Raw genomic sequence first — 15,623 nt, forward strand, 5'->3', positions numbered from 1 at the left:
CTCTTCAAATGGATCATCCAGGAGAACACATTGAGACTCATAACGGAAGTAACGGGACACACAGGGAACAGAGAGGATTGAAGCAGGGCAGCCACCCACCTGGAATTGGCACAGAGGCAGGGGAAGCTCACTGCCACAGGGAAAGGGTGAGTGAAGGAGAGCCCCAGGGACCTACAATTCCTCCACTGACCTTTGCAATCCTAGGAACGGGAGATCCTCCCAACCCCCCAGGTTTCCAAACTGACACAGAGACACCTGGAATCTGGACAGAGCCATCACTCAAGGTCATGTGAAGCCCCAAGGACCTTGGATCACTGAGCACCCAGGCACCAGCTTGCATAGGCCTGCCAACAAGAAGGGACAGGCTCTTTCACATGCCCCTAGGATAGAGACTGAATCCACAGTGATGAGCAGATGGACTGCAGGCCTCTCCTCTGCTGCTCCTTACCTGACACGGCCTCGCAAATGGGTTCTACAGCACAGCCATTCACCATCGCCTGAGCACTCCAGCCAGTGTTGGCTCAGCATTTCTCTGGGGTAGAGCTCCCGAAGAAATTCACAGGCCCTCTTCCATTGCTGTGGCCATGGTACCTGCCCTTTGCTGCCCACAGGCTAGAGAGGGAACAAAGAGCCTGATTGCTTTCACTGGTACCTTCAGCACAGAGCACTTACACATCTGCCCTATGTAGAAAGATGACAGGCTTTAACAAGAACCATCTCTCACCCCGCTCTTCAGCAGCCAGGCTTCCCTTTCCCCTAACTGTTTGGCCACCCACTGCTCCGTCCTGTAGGGTAACTGCCCAGCCCCCACATGATCACTCTGATAAACTGAAGCTCTGCATTTTTTGGGGTGGAGCTCCCTGAGGCAACTGATAGGCCCTTTGCCACAATCCGCACCCTTACTGCCCCCAGGCTGGGGAGGAAACAAAGAGCCTGAGCCCTTGCACAAGCCTCCAGCATACCAGCAGCAGCCCTGCAGAGAGGCAGCCTGAATGCTTTCTGCATGACTCACCACCCCCAAAACCCCTCCCAAATAAGGTTTGCTGCCTTGTGGCTTCAAATGTAGCTACTCAACCCCTACATGACTATTTTTTTTGTGGCCCAGAGCCCTGCTAAAATCCTTACCCCCACAAGTCTGTGATCTTTCCTTAGGCTCTCACTGCCTAAGTGCTCTGCCTAACCCTACCTAAGAGTTTAGCCAGTAACCCTGGGACCAGCCTCCCCCTTACCATCACAACCAGCACCTGAGGAACCCCACCACCCTCCAATCTAGCTTCACCAGGACTCATACAGGATGTCCAGCCAGCAATCTAGGGGCTAGGGAGTTAGAGAACTACCTACCCTATCCAAAATCTGCTGACATCTGACCACTTCCCCCAGTGCCTGAGGTCCAACTAACCCAATCAGCTGATATCACCATGACCAACACACAGGCCCAAAGTCAGACTCACCACTCTTTTACTCAAAGAAGTAATGATATCACATTGGAGAACAGGGAAGCTATGAAGCTACCTGTATTAATTAGCTGAGTGATGATGTCCTGCCCCAAAACCACTCCCATAGAGAGTCACAAATTAAGCAGTCTCCAAGGCTCTCAACCACATGTGACCCAGAGTTAGACTACAGTGTGTGACTCATCTAGGAGTCATGAGCTCTGGAACAGGGTTGTGATAAGGCAACAGTTCATATTCTTGTCTATCTAGGCCAAGGGGCTGGTGCAGCCCCCACCACAATCCCACACAAATAATTCAGCATATTTCATTAGGAGCTTCTACTACTCCTAGCCACCTTCATCAGGGCTGTTGCCTGCACTTGACATAGGAGTATTTGAGGGTAAGCCAGAAGTTCCAGCTCTGCCCAGCTGTGTCCCCCTACCCCCACAGAACTGGAAGCACATGTTATAGAGCACTTCAAGCCTATTAGCTGAAACAACAGAGAGCAACTCAGAGTAAACAAAGATCAGTTACATATCCATCTGTTGTGCAACCACTAGCTCTGAACCATAAAATCATTGATCAAAGAAAAACTTCAGGCAAATTCAATTTAAAGGAGTTTAACTGAGCAATGAAAAATTCGTGAATTGTGCAGCCCCCAGAATCACAGCAGATTCACATAGACTCCAGTGCAACCACATGGTGGAAGAAGATTTATAGACAAAAAAAAAAAAAATGGAAATGACGTACAGAAATTGGAAGTGAGGTACAGAACAGCTGGATTGGTTGCAGCTCAGTGTATGTCTTCTTTGAACATAGTTTGAACACTTAACAGGAGAAACGTGTTAGGGACAAGCTGCCTCAAAAAAAAAAAAAAAAAAAAAAAACCCTTCACACAAGCTGACCCCTTCCCCCAACTCTAATTGCTCTACAGCTGCATTTCTGAACTTCTACCTAGGCACCACATCAAGGCTGCCAGACATGCTACAATTAAGCAAAGCCTGATTACGGCCATCTGGGCAGCTCCCGGGAGAACAGGGAAAACATGTTTGTTATCCATACTTGTAAATTCCTGCTTTACACATCCCTATAAAATCCTGTTGTTTTAAAACTGCTGCCACAGAAGTCACAGGATAATGTAGTGTGAGTCTGTCTCAAGTTGACAAACTATCTCTGTGCCTGTTACAAGCTGATAAGATTCCCTCGGTCCTCAAACTCCCTTATGCCCGTCTCACCCCATATAAACTCCTCATTTTGTAAGCTTGGGGACTGCCTCATCTGATTGTTATGGGGCAGCCTGGCAGGTTAATAAAACTTGCTTGCCTGACTTTGGGTCTATTCTCCTTTTTCTCAGCTAACCTTACATTATTGGTGCCAAAACCTGGGAGGGGTAGGCTCTGGCAGGGCATCCTTAAGGGACTCTCTCTCTTTCTCTCTCTCTCTCTCTCTCTCTCTCTTTATCTCTCTCCCCCTCCCTCCCTCTTTTATCACTTCTCTCCTGGCCACCCTCCCCTTCCCAAACTTGCCAAAGACTTGGAGGATCTCCCAGACTCTCCCATTGCTGGTGACCTCATCCACCATCAGGGCCTCCGCCAGGGTAAGAGAGACTGTTGCCATTTACCTGGAACCCTTGACCATCTCTGCCTTCCCGAAAGACCCAGCGCTGGGCCAAGGGCTTCCTCTGACCCCCAGGCCTCCGGTTCCTCCATTTCTGGGACACCTGACTCAGTGGCTACCTTCTCTCTTCCAGACAAGGCTCACAGGGCAAGGGACCACCTCTCCCATCTTCCTTCTCAATCAGCAGTCTCCTCTCCCTCCCTACCCCATTTGCTATAGGAGCCTGTCAGCCCTTCCATACCACTCCCTTGAGTGTCTCCTGTGTAATCTCAATACTCTTGGCCTCCATTCAGAAGTCTGTCCTAAGAGGCTTATCTTTTACTTGTGGCCTCAATACAAATTAGACAATGGCTCCCAGTGGCCCAAAAATGGCACTTTTGATTTCAATATACTCAGAAACTTAGACAACTTTTGTCATCGCAATGGGAAATAGTCTGAGATGTCTTATGTTCAGGCTTTCTTCACCCTCCATAGCCATCCTTACCTCTGGCAGTCCTGTTCTACTTTCCAAATCCTCCTGACTCCAACTCCAAACCTGACTCTCCTCCTGTCACTCTCCCCACAGCCCCAGCTGACAACTCATCTCCTGCCACACTCCCCACAGCCCTAGCCAACAACTCCTCTTCCTTTGACCTTGCTGATTTTCCTCCTCCTCGACCACGTCATAATCCCCTACCAGAGCATCATGATCTTCCACCATATGCCCCCGCTCCAGCCCTTTCTCCAACCTTTCCCCCTCTTTCTCCAACTTTTCCCCCCCTTTTACCAACCACCCCATTTCAAACTCTGAGTCCTCCCCATCTCCACCCCTTACCCATTCTTGATCCCAACATGCCCAGCAGCCAGCTCCCTTGCTTCCCCTTTGGGAGGTAGCAGAAACTGAGGGAATCATCTGTGTCCACATCCCCTCCTCCCAATCCAATCTCTCCCAGATGGAAAACGTCTAGGGTCCTTCTCCTCTGATCCTGATACTTATATCAAAGAAATTAAATATTTCAACCAGTCTAATGAACTTACTTGGCATGATCTCTATACTGTCTTCTCTTCTACCATCCTTCTGGAAGAGAAGGAAAGAGTGTGGCTTGCAGCCCAGGCACATGCCAATGATCTTCATTGGCAAGATTCTACTAAGCCTACACATGGGAAGAGCCTTCCTGGGAGTACCAACCCACAGACCCTGGCCAGGGATCCTGTATCCGTATGATTACTTGCCTTATTGCAGGCTTTAACAAAGATGCCCATAAGGCCATAAATTTTGAAAAACTCAAAGAAATTTCCCAAAAAGCAGATGAAAATCCTGCCCAATTCCTTTCCCACCTTATGGCTCTCCAAAAATATACTCAACTCGACCCTGCCTCCAGAGAAGGAATTATTGTTCTTAATACACATTTTATCTCCCAGTCTGCCCCCAACATCTGGCACAAACTTAAAAAGGCATAAACTGGCCCTCAAACCCCACAACAAGACTTCCTTAATGTGGCTTTCAAAGTCTTCAATAACAGGCATGAGCAGAATAAATTAGATAAAGCCCAAAGAGATCCTGCTAAATATTAGCTTCTAACTGTGGCTATCCATCAGCCTAGCCATAGTACCCAAGAGCACAAAAGACTCAATAGCAGTGGCCCTCATGGGCCTTGTTTTAAATATGTCAAAGAAGGCCACTGGGCATGGGCATGTCCTAACCCACAAGTACAGAAAAGCCCTTACCCAGTCTGCCAGCAGACAGGCCACTGGAAGTCTGACTACCCTCTCAACAGATGGACAAAAAAGCCTGAACCTCAGAGCCACCACCCACTCAACAAAACAAAAAGTGAACAATCACTTGCCCTCCCGCAATTCCTTGGCCTAGCTGCTGAAGACTGATGAAGCTGAGGGCCCCCAGCCCCATCTGCCATCAGTGCATTGGAGCCCAGGGTAATGCTACTAGTAGCAGGTAAGCCCATCTCTTTTTTAATTGATACTGGGGCAACATAATCAGCTTTGCCTGAATTCTCAGGACCCACTCATCCCTCTCAGGTCTCAGTTGTGAGAGTTGATGGACTTATCTTGCACCCACGTGCCACCAGACCTCTTACTTGTTCCCTATTTGATACTGTTTTCTCACACTTTTTCCTTATCATGCCTCACTGTCCTATCCCCATCCTAGGCAGAGACCTCCTAACCAAATTCAAAGCTTCCACCACCTTTTTCTGTTCCCCACAACCAGATTCTCTCCTACTTCTCTCTGTCACCAGACCAGCCCTTGACTCCTCCCCCCAGTATCCACTCCCTGCTTCTCTTGTTAATCCAATAGTGTGGGATACCACTACCCCTCTCTATCAGCTCACTATGATCCCATCAAAATCCAGCTAAAAGAGCCCTCCAGATTTCCTAGTGTCTCTCAGTATCCCATTTCATTAAGGCACCTAAAAGGCTTACAACCCACTGTAAACAGACTCCTCTCAGCAAGGCCACCTTAGGTCAATTCCTTCTCCATACAATACTCCCATACTCCCTGTCATTAAGGCCAATGGCTCATTTTGGCTAGTCCAACATCTCCAGGCTATCAATCAGGCAGTCCTTCCCATCCATCCAGTAGTTCCCAAGCCCTATACACTCCTTTCCCTTATTCCTCCAGATACAACCCATTACACTGTAATAGAACTAAAAGATGCCTTTCTTACCATTCCTCTTCACCCTGACTCCCAAGATCTCTTTGCTTTCACTTGGACTGACCCTCAAACCCTCCAGTCAAAATAACTTACTTGGACAATCCTCCCTCAAGGCTGTAGAGATAGCCCCCATTTCTTTGGGCAAGCTCTAGCTCTAGACCTCACCTCCCTAGACCTCTCCCCTAACTGGCTCCTCCAGTATGTCGATGACCTCCTCCTCTGTAGCCCCTCCCTAGAGGACTCTCAGACTCACACTATTACCCTTCTAAACGTTCTTGCTAATCAAGCATATAGGGGTTCCTCCTTCAAAGCACAACTCTCCATTCCAACAGTGATGTACTTGGAGTCCAACTCTACCCGGTGACCCAAGCCATGACCCCAGTGTGGGCAGCACTGATAGACAACCTGTCCCCACCCACCTCTAAAGGTGAAATCCTTTCTTTCCTAGGACTAGCAGGCTTCTTCAGAATATGGATTCCCAAATTTACCCTCCTAGCCCACCCCTCTATGGAGCACCTAAAGGCCCTCTCAATGAGCCCCTAAATCCTTCACACAACATAATCCCTAGTTTCCACAAACTTAAAGCTGCCCTCACAACCTGCTCTATTTTTGCCTGACATTTCTCAGCACTTCATTCTCTACACAGCCAAAAACCAAGGGATAACCCTTGGCATCCTTGGCCAACAAATAGGAAGTCCTCTTTCCTTCACTCCCATAGCTTACCTATCTAAACAACTAGACAACCCCACCTGAGGGTGGCCGACCTGCCTCAGAACCCTAGCAGCAGCTACCAGCCTAGCCTTAGAAAGCAAGAAACTAACATTTGGTCAAGACACCACAGCCCACAGCCCACATAATCTACAAGATCTCCTCTCCTCCCAAGCACTGAGCACACTTTCTCCTTCTCATATCTGACTACTCCATGCTCTCTTTCTTGAAAATCTTGAGTTCTGCCGCTTCAAAAGTGCTCCCCTCAATCCTGCATCTCTGCTTCCAGTATCTCCCTCCTCTCCCACCCACTCCTGTACTAAAATCCTTGATCACCTACAGCCTCATTTCCCTAATATCTCCCCTAAACCTCTCTCCAATTCTGGCCACCAGTTATTTATAGAAGGCTCCTCTTTCAAGTCAGTTGACTCCCATAAAGTCACCGGGTATGCAATCATCTCCCTTGACTGAGCAATTGAAGCTGAACCCCTACACCCAGGGACCTCCTCCCAAAAGGCAGAACTTATAGCTCTCACAGGGCCCTAACCCTGTCCAAAGGCAAATGAGTCAACATTTATACCAACTCCAAGTATGCCTATCACATTCCCCATTCTTATGCCACCATCTGGAAAGAGAGGATTTCTTACTGCCAAAGGATCATCACTAATGGCCCCCTTATTTACCAACTCCTCCAAGCCGCACACCTCCCAGCTAAAGCAGGAGTTATACGCTGTTGAGGAAACCAAACAGGGTCAGATGAGATCTCAAGAGGAAACAGAAAGGCCAACAAGGCAGCAAAAGGAGCCTCCCTTTCTTCTGCCCCCTACCCTTCTCCTCCTTATTACCCCCATCATCCAAGCCCAATATTCCCCTGCTGAAAAAGCTTCACCACTACAGCAAGGGACCTCCTTCCAAGGGAACTAGATAGTCAAAGATCAAAAACTCATCCTCCCCCAAGCACAAACCAAAGAAATTCTATCATCTCTTCACCAGTCCTTCTATATTTCTGCACGCCCTCGTACCTACTCCTTTGCCCTTATTTATCTTCCCCCACCTATTTACCTCACTGAAATACATAACCTCAAACTGTCATATATGCTCTGTCACTTCCTCCCAAGGGGCCCTCTGCTCTCCTCCTATTCCTACACATCAGCTAAGAGGAACACGCCAAGTAGAAGACTGACAAATAGACTTTACCCACACGCCTCCTGTTAAGAAGACTAAGTTTCGCCGGGCGCGGTGGCTCAAGCCTGTAATCCCAGCACTTTGGGAGGCTGAGGCGGGTGGATCACGAGGTCAAGAGATCGAGACCATCCTGGTCAACATGGTGAAACCCCGTCTCTACTAAAGATACAAAAAAAAAATTAGCTGGGCATGGTGGCACGTGCCTGTAATCCCAGCTACTCAGGAGGCTGAGGCAGGAGAATTGCCTGAACCCAGGAGGCGGAGGTTGCGGTGAGCCGAGATCGCGCCATTGCACTCCAGCCTGGGTAACAAGAGCGAAACTCTGTCTCAAAAAAAAAAAAAAAAAAAAAAAAAAAAGAAGACTAAGTTTCTTCTTACTCTTACAGACACCTTCTCTAGGTGGGTAGAAGTGTCTCACACCTCCTCAGAAACAGCTTCAATAGTCTCACAAATTATTTTAACAGAAATCATTCCTAGATTTGGTCTCCCGTGTTCCATACAATCAGACAACAGCCGTAGCTTCCTTTTCCAACAAGTTTCTCAGTCCCTTGGCATCCAATGGTGCCTCCATATCCTATACTGACCCCAGTCATCAGGAAAAGTTGAAAGGGCAAATGGGATCCTTAAACTCAGTTAACCAAACTCAATTTTGAAGTCCAAAAGCCCTGGACTTCCCTTCTGCCCATAGCCCTAGCTCGCATCAGATCCAGCCCAAAAGCACCCTCCTTCCTCAGCCCATTTGAGTTATGTATGGATGCCCTTTCCTCTTACAAAACAGTCTCACTTCTAACTCTCAGCTCAGAGAATACCTCCCAACACTTTCCCTCATCACCATCTCCTCCATGAACAAGCAGACAAGGCCCTCCCAAAGCCCCATGAAGGCCCCACCAACCAGACCCTCTTACTAGGAGAACATGTCTTTCTAAAAACTCTTAACCCAGCAAGCCTTAAACCAAAGTGGGAAGGTCCCTTTCAAGTTCTTCTCATGATCCCCACCACAGCTAAACTCTCAGGACATATCTGTTTGTACCAGCTTTCCAGATTAAAAAGAGCTCCTGAAGTGCCCACTGACCCACCAACTGCCATCCTCTGCCGGTTCTCCAGCACCCTCCTTAATCCAACCAAACTCCACCTTACGTCTATCTCTGAGGAAGAGGAAGACCCATAAGCAGTAACTCCTTCATATATCACTTCTGCCCCTATGCCAGGTGCCAAAGTCCTTGTGACGAGGAACAACCTACCCCCTTCCATAGCACACCAAATGTTAGAAGTCTTCTCCTCTCTCTCCGTTCCCCTGAATAGAAAGATCTTAACTCACCTATTCATTGCTCATTGGCAAGGAAAATTTGACTACCCATGGGCGGTATGAACCATCTCATAGACCCTCTAGAAGAGACCACCTCCCCATACAGCGCCTACCAACTCCTTCCCCCAGATACAGACTCTGATTCTTCCTCAAGCTCCTAATCCTTTTAATAGTCAGTCTCACTGCCTCTGCTCCCTCCGAGTCCTTTCTCACTTCTACAAGGCTTGAACAATCTCTCAATCTCACTCACTCCTTGTTATTGCACTCCAACTCTACACTTGCTTCCCATTGCTGGACCTGTTTCTCCCTTTCCTCTACTGCCTACTCAGCCATCCCAATTTCTCAGTCCTGGGACCATATTCCCATTCGTCTTTCATACACCATCCAAAAGGGCTCTGCCTTTGTAGACACAGCCCTCACCCTCACTGGGAACTATCCCACTACCTTAATTAACAGAGCTACCAAACTTCTCCCCACATATACTGCCAATTACAACTGACCAAAACTCCCTCACCCTGCCATCCAAGGTCCCATAACCCTCCACACCACAAAACTTGGCCAAGCCCCATTATATGTTACCTCTTCCAACAGACATATACATGTAGGTACCATCTCTCCCTCTGCCTGTGGCTCTACTCAAACGATCTCTCATCCCTCTTTCCATACCTCACTCCGACTAGATTATTCAGTTTCCTCTGAAGCTAATGGCCTCTCTACTGAGCCCCTCTGCATTACCTCCCCTCTTGCCTCTGAAACATGGAAACCCCTTCTCCAGACAGGAGTCCTCAAGGGGATCTCTCTCTCCTCCTCACTCTGGGTTGCTGAAGCTGAAACAAGTCCCTCCAAACAAGGAACTTACACACTCCAACACCTATTCTCAATCCATTTGTCTGTTTGCATTAACACTGCAGGCATCCTCTTTCTCTGTGGATCCATGATGTACTTCTGTCTCCCTACCAGCTGGACAGGTACTTGCACCCTAGTCTACCGTACTACCAACATTAACCTTGTCTCTCCAAACCAAGAACTCCCTGTCCCTGCTATATTACTCACTCAGAAAGAGCAATACAGTTCATTCCCTTATTAGTAGCCCTTGGAGTCACAACTAGTGTCAGATTAGGAGCAGGAAGCATAGGAACCTCATTATCATATTTCCAGTCACTCTCCCAAGATTTCCAATTGTCCCTAGAAGAAATAGCAGACTGTCACACACCTCCAAAACCGATTGGACCCTTTAGCAGCAGTCACCCTACAAAACCACAGAGGTCTAGACCTCCTCACTGCTGAGAAAGGACGTCTGTGCCTCTTTTTAGATGAACAATGTTCTTTCTACCTCAATGAATCTGGGTTAGTATGAGATGCTGTCAAAAAGCTCAAAGACCAAGTACAAAAATTTAAAGATCGTCAGTTCACTTGGCCCCAATGATTCCATAACTCCTAGGCACCCTGGCTACTGCCCCTCCTGGATCCTGCCATAACCCTTTTCCTCCTTCTAGCATTTGGTCCCTGCCTCTCCTCACCCAGTTTTTATAGAACCGTATTAAAGCTTTCACCAATGAAACAATACAAGATATGATGCTGCTCCAAGAATACTGACAGTTCCAGGAACCACAATCCCTACAGTCTAGCCTCTCCCCACACATTGCCCCATCCAGCAAGAGGCAGCCAAATGACCATGGCGCCCCTCCTCTATTACTTAGTAAGAGGCTGGAATGTTAGGAATAAGCTGCCTCAGAAAACCCCCTCCAAGCATGCTGAGCCCTTCCCCCAACTCTGATTGCTCTGCAGCTGCATTTCTGAACTCCTACCTAGGCACCACATCAAGGCTGCCAGACATGCTACAATTAAGCAAAGCCTAATTACAGCCATCTGGGCAGCTCCAGGGAGGACAGGGAAAACAAATGTTTATTATCCATATTTATAAATTTTACACATACCTGTAAAATCCTGTTTTTTAAAAACTGCCACCACAAAAGTCACAGGATGATGTATTATAAGTCTGTCACAAGTTGCCAAACTATTTCTGTGCCTGTTACAAGCTGATAAGATTACCTCAGTCCTGAAACTCCCTTAGATAAAGACAGTTAAGGTTGGAATTTTAGCAAAGATAAGGATGCATATAGCAGTTTTGAGTCTTGAGATTCAGGAGGAAAGGCTGGTTATTTCAGTGATGGTGGAAGTGGATCAAGGGGAGGATCTGATGGTTGTGGACAGAGTGATTATGATGGTATTGGCAGTTGTGGTGACAGAACTGGCTTTGGCAAATTTGAACAAAGTAGACACAGTCATTGGTGTGACAATTCAGATGAAGATTATTGGTCAAAACCACTTCCACCAACTGAATACTTGGAGCAGGTACTCTTTTCTGGAGGAAACATTGGGATTCACCTTGAGAAATATGATGATATACCAATAGAGACAACCAGCAGCAACTCTTCCACATATTGAAAATTTCAGCAATGTTAACATGGGAGAAATTATCATGGGGAACATTGAGCTTACTCACTATACTCATTCTACTCCACTGCAAAAACATGTCATTCCTATTATTAGGAGGTAAAAAGACTTAATGGCTTGTGCCCAAACAGAGTCTGGGAGAACTGCAGCATTTCTTTTACCCATATTGAGTCAGATATATACAGATGGCCCAGGAGAAGCTTTGAAGGCTGTGAAGGAAAATGGAAGGTATGGGTGCCATGAACAATACCCAATCTCCTAGATTTTAGCCTCAACAAAAGAATTGGCTTACAGTTCTATGAAGAAGCCAGAAAAATTTCATACCAGTCTAGAGTTTATCCTTGTGTAGTTTATGGTGGTGCTGATATTGGTCAGCAAATTCAGGACTTAGAACATGGATGCCTCTTGTTAGTAGCCATGCCAGGACATCTAGTGGATATGATGGAAAGGGGAAAGATTGGATTAGACTTCTGCAAATACTTAGTGTTGAATGAAGCTGATAGGATGTTGGATATGGGATTTTGACCTCGGATACATTGTATACTTGAACAAGATACTATGCTACCAAAGGGCGATCATCACACCATGATGTTTAGTGCTACTTTTCCTAAGAAAATACAGATGCTTGCTCATGACTTTTTTTTTTTTGAGATGGATTTTCACTCTTGCTGCCCAGGCTGAAGTGCAACGGCATGTTCTTGGTTCACCACAACCTCCACCTCCTGGGTTCAAGTGATTCTCCTGCCTCAACCTCCCAAGTAGCTGGGATTACAGGCGTGTGCCACCACATCCAGCTAATTTAGTATTTTTAGTAGAGACGGAATTTCTACATGTTGGTCAGGCTGGTCTCAAACTCCTGACCTCAGGTCATCTGCCTGCCTTGGCCTTCCAAAGTGCTGGGATTATAGGCATGAGCCACCATGCTAGTCTGCTCATGACTTTTTGAAGGAATCTATCTTTTTGGCTGTAGGCAGAGTAGGCTCTACCTGTGAGAATATCACACAGAAAGTAGTTTGGGTAGAAGAGCCAGATAAACGATCATTTCTGCTTGATCTCTTAGATGCACCAGGGAAGGATTCACTGACTTTAGTGTTTGTGGAGACCAAAAAGAGGGGAGTTTCTCTGGAGAATTTGTTATACCAAGAAGGATACGCTTGTACTCGTATTCATGGAGACCAATCACAGAGAGATCAAGAAGGAGGTCGTTCACCAGTTTTGCTAGGGGGAAAAGCCCAATTCTAGTGGCTACAGCTGTGGCAGCACAAGGACTAGACATTTCAAATGTGAAACATGCTTCAATTTTGATTTGCCAAGTGATATTGAAGAATACGTGCCTTGTATTGGCTGTACAGAACATGTATGAAACTGGGGCCTTGCCACCTCATCCTTTAATGAAAGAAATATAAATATTACAAAGGATTTGTTGGATCTTCTTGTAGAACCTAAACACGAAGTGCCTGCTTGATTGGAAAATATAGCTTATAAACACTACAAGGGTGGTAGTAGTGCATGATCTAAAAGATTCAGTGGAGGATTTGGTGTAGAGACTATTGACAAAATAGTGGTTCCAGCAGTTCTGGCTTTAGTAGTAGCCATGAAAGAAGCAGCCACATTGGTGGAGGTGATAATGGCAGCAGCAAAGGATTTGGTGGAGGTGGCTATGGAGGCTTCTACACAGTGATGGATATGGAGGAAATTATAACTTTTGTTATAAGAGTTATTAAGAAATTATTTTGGCCGGGCGCGGTGGCTCACGCCTGTAATCCCAGCACTTTGGGAGGCAGAGGCGGGCGGATCACGAGGTCAGTCAAGAGATCGAGACCATTCTGGTCAACACGGTGAAACCCCGTCTCTACTAAAAACACAAAAAATTAGCTGGGCATGGTGGCGCGTGCCTGTAATCCCAGCTACTCAGGAGGTTGAGGCAGGAGAATTGCCTGAACCCAGGAGGCGGAGGTTGCGGTGAGCCGAGATCGCGCCATTGCACTCCAGCCTGGGTAACAAGAGCAAAACTCCGTCTCAAAAACAAAAAAAGCAAAAAAAAAACCAAATTATTTTAGGCAGATAGGAAAGGGAGTCCTTGGGAAGTTTTTGTTTCTTTTAAATCAGCTCCAGAAATGCTTCTTATCTAGCAGGAAAGCCCTGGTTCTTAGAGCCAGGCCAGCAAGCTTTGATATGCAAATGCAGGCCATTAGAAACTGGGTCCACCCAAACATGGCGATTCACGCCATCTTCTTCTTGCCTTTGCCTCCACATGTGTCTGGCAACATGGCTGCCCCCACATATCCACACATGTGTAGAACATTATGGTGCCCTGCATTCGCATATTAAAAGGCTAGTATGGGAGGGCCAGTTTTTTCAAGGCCTACGTGAATGACATGCCTGGTCCAATTGCATGAGCCCTATGCAAATGAGACACTACCTCCTCCAGCCTCTTCATATAAGCAGCCACTTTTCCACCACATTTGGGGTTTTTCTTTTTGTTTGAATCCTGCCTCCCTCTGTCTCAGTAGAGACACAGAGAAAGAGTTTTTTTCTTCCTTCCTTTCTTATTTATTAAACTCTCCGCTTGTTAAAACCATTCCATGTGTCTGTTGTTTTACCTAAATTGACACAGGACTAAGGACCCTGGTGTTTCTCCAGTCATCGGAGCCATATCATGTTGGTGCATTGATTGGGAAACTGAGGTACAGCCTTCATTGGAGCGGTAAATACGGGAGCAAGCTGAAAATCATTCCAAGGCACTCTTCACCTCTATATTAAAATAAAGTAAAAAAAATCAACCCAAACTACTTTCTGTGTGATATTCTCAGAGGTAGAGCCTACTCCGTCTACAGCCAAAAATATATATTCATCCAAAAAGTCACCAGCAAGCATCTGTAGTTCCGTAGGAACGGGCATCCATCAGCCTAGTACATACACTTAGTGTTGGCTGCCATACTAAAGACTCAAATGTGAGACTTGCTGGTGAGAACATGGAGAACCCCCCAATACCCATGAGTACTGGGAATGTTGGCCATGTTTTGAACTAGCTTCTTTTCATGGGGAGACCTTGCCATCATGTGATGCTGGGAAAAGTTCTGAGGCAACAGAATTTCTGGCCAGGGCACATCCTGGCATGGTTCAAAGGCCTATGGACTAGACCCAGCCTCCAATAGCCTGTTCTGGGTGTTGGCAGAGAATCCTCAATTATTCTGTTGCAAAACTCTTCTTCCTTCTCCATTTGCGGCATCTTACTCTTTCTCTGTGTGAAATGTGCAGGGATTTTTACAGCCTAGGAAAGTAATGCTGTTAGGCAAGATCAGGAAAATGCCTCTAGGAAGTTGTCCCCATTCCCCAGAGGGAATGGGGAAAACTCGCTACCACTTCTTTGGCAAGCACATAGTATTTCTAAGGTAACAGCGCCACCTAGGGTAAATAAAAATCCTCTACATGAGACACTTTTTTTTTTTTTCATTTTTCTTTCATGGTAACACCCCGGCTTCCTTTACACCATTAGAAATCAGGCTCTAGGCTTCTTCTGAGATTGAGAAGTTTCTGCCTTTAGCAGTTAGGAGTAAGATGTCTTCTGCCGCCAGATTTTAGTCCCAATATTGTCCCATCAGTAGGAAAATGGCCATTCGGTTCCTACATTCTTTTAAGGCACCTATTCTGTCTCCGATTAAAATAATACTTAATTAGTAAGGGAATTTTTTAAGTTCAGAAGTTAACTGGAATCATTTTTTTAAGGGTAGGTGCTTTAGCATGGGCTGTAATAGCAGTCAATCCAGCACATTGCCTCCATTAAAGGAGACTTACCCAAAGGGGACACGGTCTCTCCGGTAATCCATTTTTCAGAGAGCCAGGCAAATCACACAGGTTCTAGGAAGTCAAAGGGCAATCACACAAGGTGGATAAGTTAAGGCTGCATGGATAAGGATAGTTAGCCCATCGCTTAGCTCATCCGGTTCCATGGCTTGGAGGACCACACCTACAAACATGGGGGACACACTTAACATGGTGCCAGGATCCAGAAACCAGAGAGGAGAGACATTCGGAGGATGCTTCCTGTCTTCTTCTCTACTCTGAGCCATATGGAAAGGAAGGAGATTAAGAGGATGCTTCTATTCTCACTTCCTTTTCTAAATGGGTAACAAATTATCTTCAGCTGGAACTCTGAAACACTGGAACTTCTTAATCTCAGAACTTTACAGAAAAAGCAACTCATTTTCTTTTGCACAAGGACATCATTTCTACTAAACCTTTTCGAGCGTTGTAAAATCAACC

The 15,623-nt window shown here is 46.5% G+C and overlaps 1 pseudogene; it reads left to right on the forward strand.

Annotated features, from left to right (window-relative positions):
• Nucleotides 1-11,367: 11,367 nt before the first annotated feature.
• LOC104652758 (ATP-dependent RNA helicase DDX3X-like) lies at nucleotides 11,368-13,081 on the forward strand (annotated as a pseudogene).
• The last annotated feature ends 2,542 nt before the right edge of the window (nucleotides 13,082-15,623 follow it).

Source organism: Saimiri boliviensis, chromosome X (genome assembly GCF_048565385.1).
Source record: "Saimiri boliviensis isolate mSaiBol1 chromosome X, mSaiBol1.pri, whole genome shotgun sequence".
In the NCBI taxonomy this organism is placed as follows: domain Eukaryota; kingdom Metazoa; phylum Chordata; class Mammalia; order Primates; family Cebidae; genus Saimiri; species Saimiri boliviensis.